At 42.6% G+C, this 9,655-nt stretch overlaps 1 pseudogene; it reads right to left on the bottom strand.

Moving 5' to 3' along the window:
- Nucleotides 1–444: 444 nt before the first annotated feature.
- On the bottom strand, nucleotides 445–3,107 carry LOC120546376 (annotated as a pseudogene).
- Nucleotides 3,108–9,655: the final 6,548 nt, after the last annotated feature.

Below are 9,655 nucleotides of genomic sequence, written 5' to 3'. Positions count from 1 at the left end.
TTGCATTAGTATTTTTTACGTAGTGCCAATACTCCCTCTGGACACCTCCATGGACAAAAATGTACATGCACACAAGAACTGCTATTAAATTATCACACATCAATATTTTTTCAGATGTGATAATAAATTATCAAAAAACTGATTTGATTGCATTAGTATTAGTATATTTTTATGTAGTACCAGATACTCCCTCTGGACACCTTTGTGGAAAAAAATGCCTCATTGACTTCCATTTAAACCACATGTTTTTATCTCACTGCCTTTACAGTATAAAACCATGCATTCTGTAATGTCAGCATTTCATTTTGAAGAAAAGTGATATTTGACATTTTTACTGTATCCCATTTAGAGTCAACCATTTTTAGATCCACCCTTTGTAGGCTGATGCATGAAATTATTGAATTTTTGCCAGTTATATTATGGAGCAATGTGTGTGTGTTTAGTTTACTTCATTTTCAGCAGCAGACCAGCAAATCCTGCAGCAAGTGACCTAGTGGTCTTACAAATGCACTTGTTACACTTGGGCAGGTGGTAGAAGGCCTCTTTTTTAGGCCTGTGCACAACCAGCACACACCTCTCCTTCTAGTGGAGCTGGTGGCAGCAGAGGCATTGACGTTGTTGGTGGTTTCTGCCAGGGCATCAATATTGGTCTTTAACTCCACCACCATGGCAGCAGCAGCCAGAGTACGCGGGGGATGCTTTCTCCGCACAATCTCTGAGGACACCATGGATTTCCCCAGCTCCTCTAAGAACAACCTCTGTCTGTATGTTCTTTCCTGGTTCCAGGAGGGATCCACAGCAGTGAACAGCACGAAAGCATTGAAGGCGGAGACATCGATGCAATTGAAGAAGAGGACAAGAGGCCACCGATGGGTCTGCCTCCTACAGCTGTATGTGCTGACCACCTAAAAATGACCAAGAAAACAAAGATCATGAATAAATGTCCTTCCTCAACATTCACAAGTATTTATATAATTCATTCTTCATATAAATGCAAGAAATAGGTCTAATAACTTATAAGCAATCGTAATAAAAACATATTTATCGCAAACAAACACGAGTAATGGGAACACTGGCGAGATTGACGCCGCTCCGTCTGGAATGTTTATTTTCAGTAATTTTACTTTTTCTCATGAATGCATCAAGGATTTTGTTTGATTTTCATGCTCGGCTCATAGCAAGGTTCAGTGGTTGTATGTAGCTGTGCATTTTGTCATCTCTCTGCCGTGTTTTGTTTTTTATGGGGTTGGAGTCTGGCGTGGTGCCTGATGACCGGAGGATGCCATGGTTGCAAGTTAAATTTACCGCAGTAGCCTAAGCCCACAGCCCTCTAGGACTACTTACCCACAACAACTTCATGCATAGGCTACATCTGCTGGAGTAAGGATGAGGAAATTCTTAATAAGTGAACTTTACAGGCTATGGGGGAGTCGTGCACCTTCTGCAGAGCTTCTGTGCCAACATGACATTCTCCAACGCCCAAAGTAGGCCCACCAAGGATCTTGTCGCAACAAAATCTACATGGCTTGCAAGGATGGCAAAATATTCCGCTGTCTCTGGACTGTTGATCGCAGTCATTTGAAGCCTGATCGAAGAGTTGACCATACTGTGCTTGCCTGTCTGCCTAGATTGGATATGCACATGTCAGTCAACATAACATAAGATCCCTCACCGGCGGGGCTTCTCTCGTCGGTGACTTCGTTGTGGACTGTGGACTGGACTTTCTGTGTCTCGTGGAGGCGTGGCGGCGGAGAGATGATTTCTTCCACCTGAACCAAGCAGTCCCGCATGCATGGATTTGTTTACATCTGTAAACCCCACTCATCCGAGAGGGGAGGTGGTCTCGCACTGCTCTATCGTGAGAACTCGAAGGTTACACCCCTGCCCGCTCACTGAGATCCTCCTCAACAGGCCTACTGCATGTCCCTAGTGTGAACCTCAGCACCTTTAAGAGATGACTATCATTTTAATGTCCTTTATTGTTTGTGAAGTGACCTTGGGTGTCATGAAAGGCGCTTTAAATAAAATGTATTATTATTATTATTATTATTATTATTATTATTATTATTATCATCACAATCTGTGAGAATAAGTAGACTATGTCTGGAATCTATTCATGTAGTAATAAAAGCATACAATCACATACCTTGTCAAGGTTGTCCACGCCACCCTTGCAGCGATTGTAGTCAATGATTATTTGTGGTTTCTCCTTCTCATCCTGATGTACAGCTGGTTCCTGGTGTTTGCTGCTCAGAAGGAGGACATTTCATCCCCACTGCGGGATGTAGCTCACTGTAGTGGTGGTGGTTGTGAATGCAAACAGAGATGAGAAAACAGCTCTCTCCTTTGTCTGCTTCAGTTTGGGGGGAAGCTCAGGCTTGTTTGCCCTGATGGTCCCTACCAGGGCAACTTTCTTCCTCAGAAGCTCCTGAACAAGTGAGTAGGAAGTAAAAAAATTGTCACAAGTAATTGTGACCCCCTTGAGCCCCTAAGTCATGTGCAGGATGACTCGCTTTCCCTGGCCCATCTCCGGAGCTCCACCAGCAGCTTTTCCAGTATATACCTGGCACCTCCAGACATATGATGTGGTGACATCTGCGGTGACCCAGATTTTCAGCCCGTACTTCACTGGCTTGCTGGGCATGTACTGACGGAATTTGCAGCGGCCTCTGAAGGTTACAAGCTTTTCATCAACACAGATGTCGGCCCCTGGATTGAACAAGAGTGGGAGGCGCTGTGTCCACTTGTCTCACATGTTCCGGACAGCAGAAAGCTTGTCCTCTTGTGTCGAGAAGGACGGGTGAGTCGGTCATCAAATCGGACGCTGACGCTTATCATTTCAAATCGTTTGTGGGACATGGTGGTCCCACTATGGGCATCCCACAGGCTCCGGGTAGATTCCCCTTTGGACCGGTACACACCTGCCAGAATGAGAAGTCCCATGTATGCTTGAATCTCTTGAGCATCCATTCTGAGATTGAATGCCTCCCGTGTAGGTTTGTCATTTGCTTAATCAGGTGGATCATGTCAGGAGTGAAGAAAAGTTTGAAAGAGGATGCCACATCGTGGATTCTTGATATGGCATATATCGTGGGCCCTGGCATCATGCCGGTCGGTGCTTGAATGTAGTGCAGCGTCTCAGTATTAGATGGAGACCAGACTTGCCCATTCTTCGCTGTCCACTCACTGACAGGATCTTCAGTGTCCTCTCCACTTTCAGAGGAAGGGTTAGAGGCACTCACAGAATTGGAGGACTCCAGTGACCATTTTGTGTCAGACTCTCGAAACTTGTGTCATCTTCAGATGAGTCCTGCAGTTTGCTGGCAGATAAAGGCTGCATGACCATTTCTAAAGCCTCACTTGCACTAAAATTCCTCTTTATTTTTGCTCCTTCTCTTTGCTCCAGGTCTTTCTCCTTCTCTGCTCACTAATGAAATGACCCCTCAGCCAAGCTGCATTTTTATCTTTGGCTGTGAAAGCAACCAGGTGCATAAACACACTAATAGTTGCTTTTGCTTACAACAAAGGCAGGAGACAATGATTTTATTCAAGCACCTCTTCAAAGACACATGAAATGCATTCTTCAAAAGATGCCCTTTTTTCACCCCTAAAATGATCAGCGCTTGCTTACAGATTTACACAAACACTCTCTCACACACAGACACGCATGCACACACACACACACACACACACACACACGGCTCCATAATATAACTGGCAAAAATACAATAATTTCATGCATCGGCCTACAAAGGGAAAATGGTTGAATCTGGTGGAATATAGTAAAAATGTCAAATATCACCACTTTTCTTCAAAATGAAATGCTGACATTACAGAATGCATGGTTTTATACTGTAAAAGCAGTGAGATAAAAACGTGGTTTTAATGGAAATCAATAAGGCATTTTTGTCCATGAAGGTATCCAGAGGGAGTATCTGGCACTACATAAAAAATACTAATGCAATCAAATCAGTTTTGTTGATAATCTTTGACATATCCAAGACTCTAATCACCACCAAATCCCCATTCCCCTACGATTTATTTTATGGAAAAGTTAAAGTTCTGTTGGGTTTTTCATAAATAATAATTACTTCAAAGAATTAAACTGGCATTTAAAGGGTTAAAATCTTGAAAATGATTGAATTTTTGTAGTTTTGAGCAAGTTAGAGTTAAAGTGATTTATGAAAAAAAGCAGAAAAAAATATTGATATATGATGATTTAATATCAGTTTTTTGGACATGTAACTTTTTGCCACGAAGGTGTCCAGAGGGTGCAAAATTAATCAATTAAGTATAAATAATATGTAAAAGTAAAAAACACTGGATTTAAAAATGTTGACCAAAAAGAAAGGTTCTGACAAAATGTCATGCCATAAGCAGTAACACAGCAAAAATGTAAATGTACAAAAATGCCCGAAGAGGGCATGAGGGTTAAGCGCATGCACCACCACTATAAAAAGGCAGCATGAATCAAAATGTTTCATTTTAAAAAGGCCAACACAATGTTTGCATAGTGTGGTGCTACAAACAAGTCCAGTTGCTTCTACCAGGAATTTTCTACGTGAGGCTTTTAAGATCTAATTTGTTTTTCAAAAAAATTATTTACTGGGGAACGTGTCTATGCTCTTTCAGCCCTATGTTCCCTCAGCCCTGTGTTCCTCCAGCAATAAATACAAGACATAAACTACAATGTGGGGTGGGGAATCCTTGGAACATAGGGCTGAGGGAACATAGGGCCCCATTTTGATGAGGAGGAAATTTCATAGAAATTAGGGAACATAGGGCTGAGGTAGGGCTGGGCGATAAAACGATAACGATATGTCTCGCAATAGACACATAATCAATATCAACAGAAAAGGTGCTCGATAAAACGTTCGATAACTTGTTTTTCTTTGTTGGAAGAAACCAGAGGTTGCGAAGCAAGTTTGGTTGCATGAACAAAGGCACTCACTCTCTGGTAGCCTAGCAATGTAGGGAGTGACAACACCAACAGCCAATCATGTAACAGTGTCAAGTTTGGTTGCACCATATCGTTGTCTCATGTTGCATTCTTCAATAACAGAACCAGCGGCGTGGAGTGATTAAGTGGAAATTGAGTGCCGCAGCAAGTTGATAAAACAGGAAAAGTCAGCTCGCCAGTATGGCAGTTTGTTTAATTTTATAAGTCTGACCGTAGTCAGACCAATGTCGTCGGCAAATTATGTAAGACCGTCGTCAATACCAAGATGGATAATACCACAAACTTGTTTTAACGCCTAAGGAGCACAGCTGTATTCGCCAGTAATGTCCAACGACATCTGCAGCTTCAACACCGCACAAGCAGCAGACCACCATGGAGAGGTACTCTGCATCAGTGCCTTACTAAACGGTACAAAGAAATAACGGAGGCTGACATGCTGAGCACTGTCAAGAAGCCAGGTTACCACCCTCCCCACCACGTGCGGTTTAGGCTGTAGCGTGACTTTTAGACAGAGAAAAATAATAATAACTTGCTGTACGTATCAGGTTTGTTTTTTATGTTACAGATGTAAAGTCTACCTCAGTTTTATTTTAATTTCTCCTATGTTTATAAAACACTGCACATATTTTAAAACACTTCAATCACCAGAAGGTGAATCAGCTTGTCAGCTTCCTAGCACTAAACAAAAAAAATAGTTTGTCTCAGGTTTCTCTAGGTTTATATTTAACACTTTGCACTATTTTATTACACTTTAAGCATTTCTTACATATTCTTTAATTTTGCACCTTAATGTTAAGAGATAATTGTTAAGTGTTCATTGTGATTTTTTTATGTTTACATTTTAATTATTTGAGTGTTTTCCATGGTTGTGTTGACATTTCTGCTTTTATAACTGAGGGGATTATAATCAGAGGTTAAGGTTAAATTTCAAATAAAAAAAATGTAATTTAATATATTTTTCTCCTGGTCCTTATTTTAAATAGGTCATAAAAAATATCAGAACAGAGAGAGAGGCAAACAGAAAACCTCACAAGTGAGAAGAGAGAATGTGGTCAGCTTTCTTTGTAGCACCTCCGAACTTCATTATCTAAAGATATAGCTACCTTAGATGGTGTCAGAAATCTATGAGTTATTTTTGACCAGGATAAATCCTTTAACGCCCACCTAAAACAAACCTCAAGAACAGCCTTTTTCCATCTTCATAAAATTGCCAAAATTAGGAACATCCTGTCGCAAAACGATGCTGAAAAACTTGTCCATGCATTTGTTACTTCCAGGCTGGACTACTGTAATTCCCTTACTATCAGGATGCTCAGATAAGTCCCTTAAGACTCTCCAGCTGATCCAGAAAGCTGCAGCACGTGTTCTGACAAGAACTAAGAAAAGAGATCATATTTCTCCTGTACTAGCTTCTCTGCATTGGCTTCCCGTAAAATCCAGGATTGAATTTAAAATCCTTCTCCTGACCTACAAAGCTCTAAATGGTCAAGCACCATCATATCTAGAAGAGCTCTTAGTACCTTATTGTCCCACTAGAGCACTGCGCTCCCAGAATGCAGAGCTACTTGTGGTTCCTAGAGTCTCTAAAAGTAGAATGGGAGCCAGAGCCTTCAGCTACCAGGCTCCTCTCCTGTGGAACCAACTCCCAATTTGGGTTTGGGGGGCAGAAACTGTCACCACATTTAAGAATAAGCTGAAAACCCTCCTCTTTGATAAAGCTTATAGTTAGGGAGTGAGGAGTTGCAGCGTCCGCCTAACCTGGCCCACCTGCTTCTCTTCATAGTCATCAGAGTTATCTATCATATAATCAATAATATAGTGAGAGTAGAGGGAGGCAGGCCAGTACAGCCCAATCCGGTTGGGGAGAGTTCTAGCCCGATCCGGCACCTCTCTTTATCCTGCCTCTCTTAGTTATACAATTATAAATTCTAGACTGCCGGGGAAGTTCCTTCCTTCCTATGACACACTGAGCTGCTCTCTCATCTCTCTTTTCATTTGTCTCCTTTTGTGTGCATCCATGTCCCAGAAATGCTCGTTACTAACCTAGCTCTGGGGAGTTCAGTCCCCGGAGTCCTTATGTTTCTTCTTCGCCTAGAATATTGTCTTGGATCTGGGTCTTGGGTGCAGCTGTCGCTGTGGATCTGCTACACCCTGCTATGCTCTGCGATTCCCTGCAATGTCCGGCTGCGTCCTGCTGCGTCCTGCCGCGTCCACTGCTTCCACCCATGCTCTGCTGTGCCACGCTACATCTCGTAACGCCCTGCTGTGCCCTGCTATGACATGAACTACTACGACTACCATTGTAGTCACTGTCCCATTATCTTTATTATGACTATTATTGCCACTGTTCATCACACCCCCAACCGACCCTATCAGACACCGCCTACCAAGAGTCTGGGTCTGCCGAGGTTTCTTCCTAAAAGGGAGTTTTTCCTCGCCACAGTCGCAATAGCCACTGCTAATGCTTGCTCTTGGGGGAATTACTGGAATTGTTGGGGCTTTGGAAATTATAGAGTGTGGTCTAGACCTACTCTATCTGTAAAGTGTCTCGAGATAACTGTTGTTATGATTTGATACTATAAATAAAATTGAATTGAATTAGGGGTGAGAATAGCATGTTATCAGGCAAAAAGGCCTGAAAAAGAAAGGTACTGCTTCACACCCTGAAAGAGCTACACACTATAGGGTGACACGAGAATCAATTGTCGCGCCCATGAAAACGCAACCCATGGCAGCTGATTGGACGATCGCGTCACATGGGTCTGGCTGGTCCCTAATTTCAAAATAGACTGTCATGGCGGCTCGTTCAGAATACGATCTCATATTGTACTAAAATAGTTCACCGAAACGTGTTTCTGAAAACATTTTAAGCGAGAAATAGGCCATGCAGTTGCTGAATCTGTCTTCATTTCAGATCGACAAAGGTCAGTTTAAAAGATTTTCGTCAGATTTTGAGAGACACCGAGCCGACCGCTCCTCAAGTGGAGTGGGGTGCCGCTGCAGGTCACGTCACGTGCAGAAATGTCCAGTGGGAGAGAGGCTGCCCAGAGCTGGAGGATGCGCCAGCGTCGTTTATAGTCTGGTGTGTGGGAACATTTTGGATTTCATGGTACCTATGATGAAATAAAACAATATATAGAACTGCCACTGTGTGCATGTTTTGTGCAACATGCATTCAATATGCTAATTTTAGCTATATATCATATGCTGAAGTATATTCTGGAGTGTTAAAGATTAAAAGAAAAAATAACAAGAACCGTACAGAACCGAAAACCGTGACCCTAAAACCGTGATACAAACCGAACCGTGGGTTTTGTGAACCGTACCACCCCTACCCTCTACTACACACACAGTACAGTGCAACAGCAATGAGACACCTGAGATATTTTATGTTACACCAGCTAAAGAAGCTGATCGAAATACCAAGCTTCTGGTAAACAGATTGCATCAGAGAGAAGTTCTTTTATCTAACACCATATCAGAGTTGCTAGCAGTTATTTGCTCAACAAGAAGCTTGACTCCCTAGCAGCGCACCATTTCAATTGGCCCCATCAAGCCAAAACACTCAGCGAGCTAAAGAAAACTGAGAACTATGGGTGTAACCTCGGCAGTGAAATTCAGGCTTTCCACTTTGGTGGCAGCCGCAAGCAGGTTACCATCCACACCTGTGTGGCATAAACTGCCTTATCATCCTACTCCTATGCAACTCTCTCTGCCTCTCCCCGCCATGATGAGCGTGCTGTATGTGCTCACATGGAGCCTGTATTAAAGGATGTCATAGGCAAATGCAGTACCCCTCCTAGCATGCTCCATATGATCAGTAATGGACTAGTGACCCAATACAGGAACAAGAAAAACTTTTTGTCTTCTCAGTAAAGTGCCGTTTATGTTTGGATTCAAAAGGGTCACCTGGAACTTTAGCGAAAAAGCGCACGGCAAAGGAGCGCCTGATGGAGTGGGTGGGGCTGTAAAGTGCATTGCAGATGCAGCAGTCCAAAGAGGCACTGACTTGCAAACAGCAGAGGAGCTCTATAAATTTCTCAGTGCTCAGTAATCTAGCATCAAATCCAATTGGATATCTGAGGAGCCGATTGAAAAATATGATGAATCAGTCCCCGCAAATATCCCAGCTGTAAAAGGTACACTAAAGATTCACCAAGTGACCTCAGAAGATCCGGCTTCGATTCAGTGAAGGGGAAATTCCTTGTTTCTGTGCAAGACCTGGAATCTGCAAGTGCTACAATCCTGTAGCTGTAGATTTCCGCAGCAAAGGTAACCTCTCCTCAGCAGATTGCAACCAGGACCTGAAAGGCAAGTTCATCACAGTAAGATATGATGGAAACACTTTTGTGGGACAGGTCATTCAGGTAGTTGATGAAGAAGTGGAAGTGAGCTGCATGCAACAGATGGGTTGGAAGAATGTCTTCATCTGGCCTCATCCTGCTGACCTCCTCTTCTTCTACAAAACAGATGTGCTGTATAGTCTGCGCCATTCAAATCTCATGGCAGAGGACTGGAAAAACTTCCAAGCCTTCACAGTCTGAGTTTTCAGATACATTCTGTAAATATGTTAAGGTGAGACACCCCAGGTGAATAGGAAAAATAAATGACTAATAGATATCAGCATGAAACTTCCCCAGTTGATTACTGACATTAAAACAAATATCTTTTGATTACAATTTTAGAATTTGTATG

The sequence above is a fragment of the Perca fluviatilis genome, chromosome 18 (genome assembly GCF_010015445.1).
Source record: "Perca fluviatilis chromosome 18, GENO_Pfluv_1.0, whole genome shotgun sequence".
Classification (NCBI taxonomy): Eukaryota; Metazoa; Chordata; class Actinopteri; order Perciformes; family Percidae; genus Perca; species Perca fluviatilis.
This window is presented reverse-complemented; position numbering and strand designations above follow the sequence as displayed.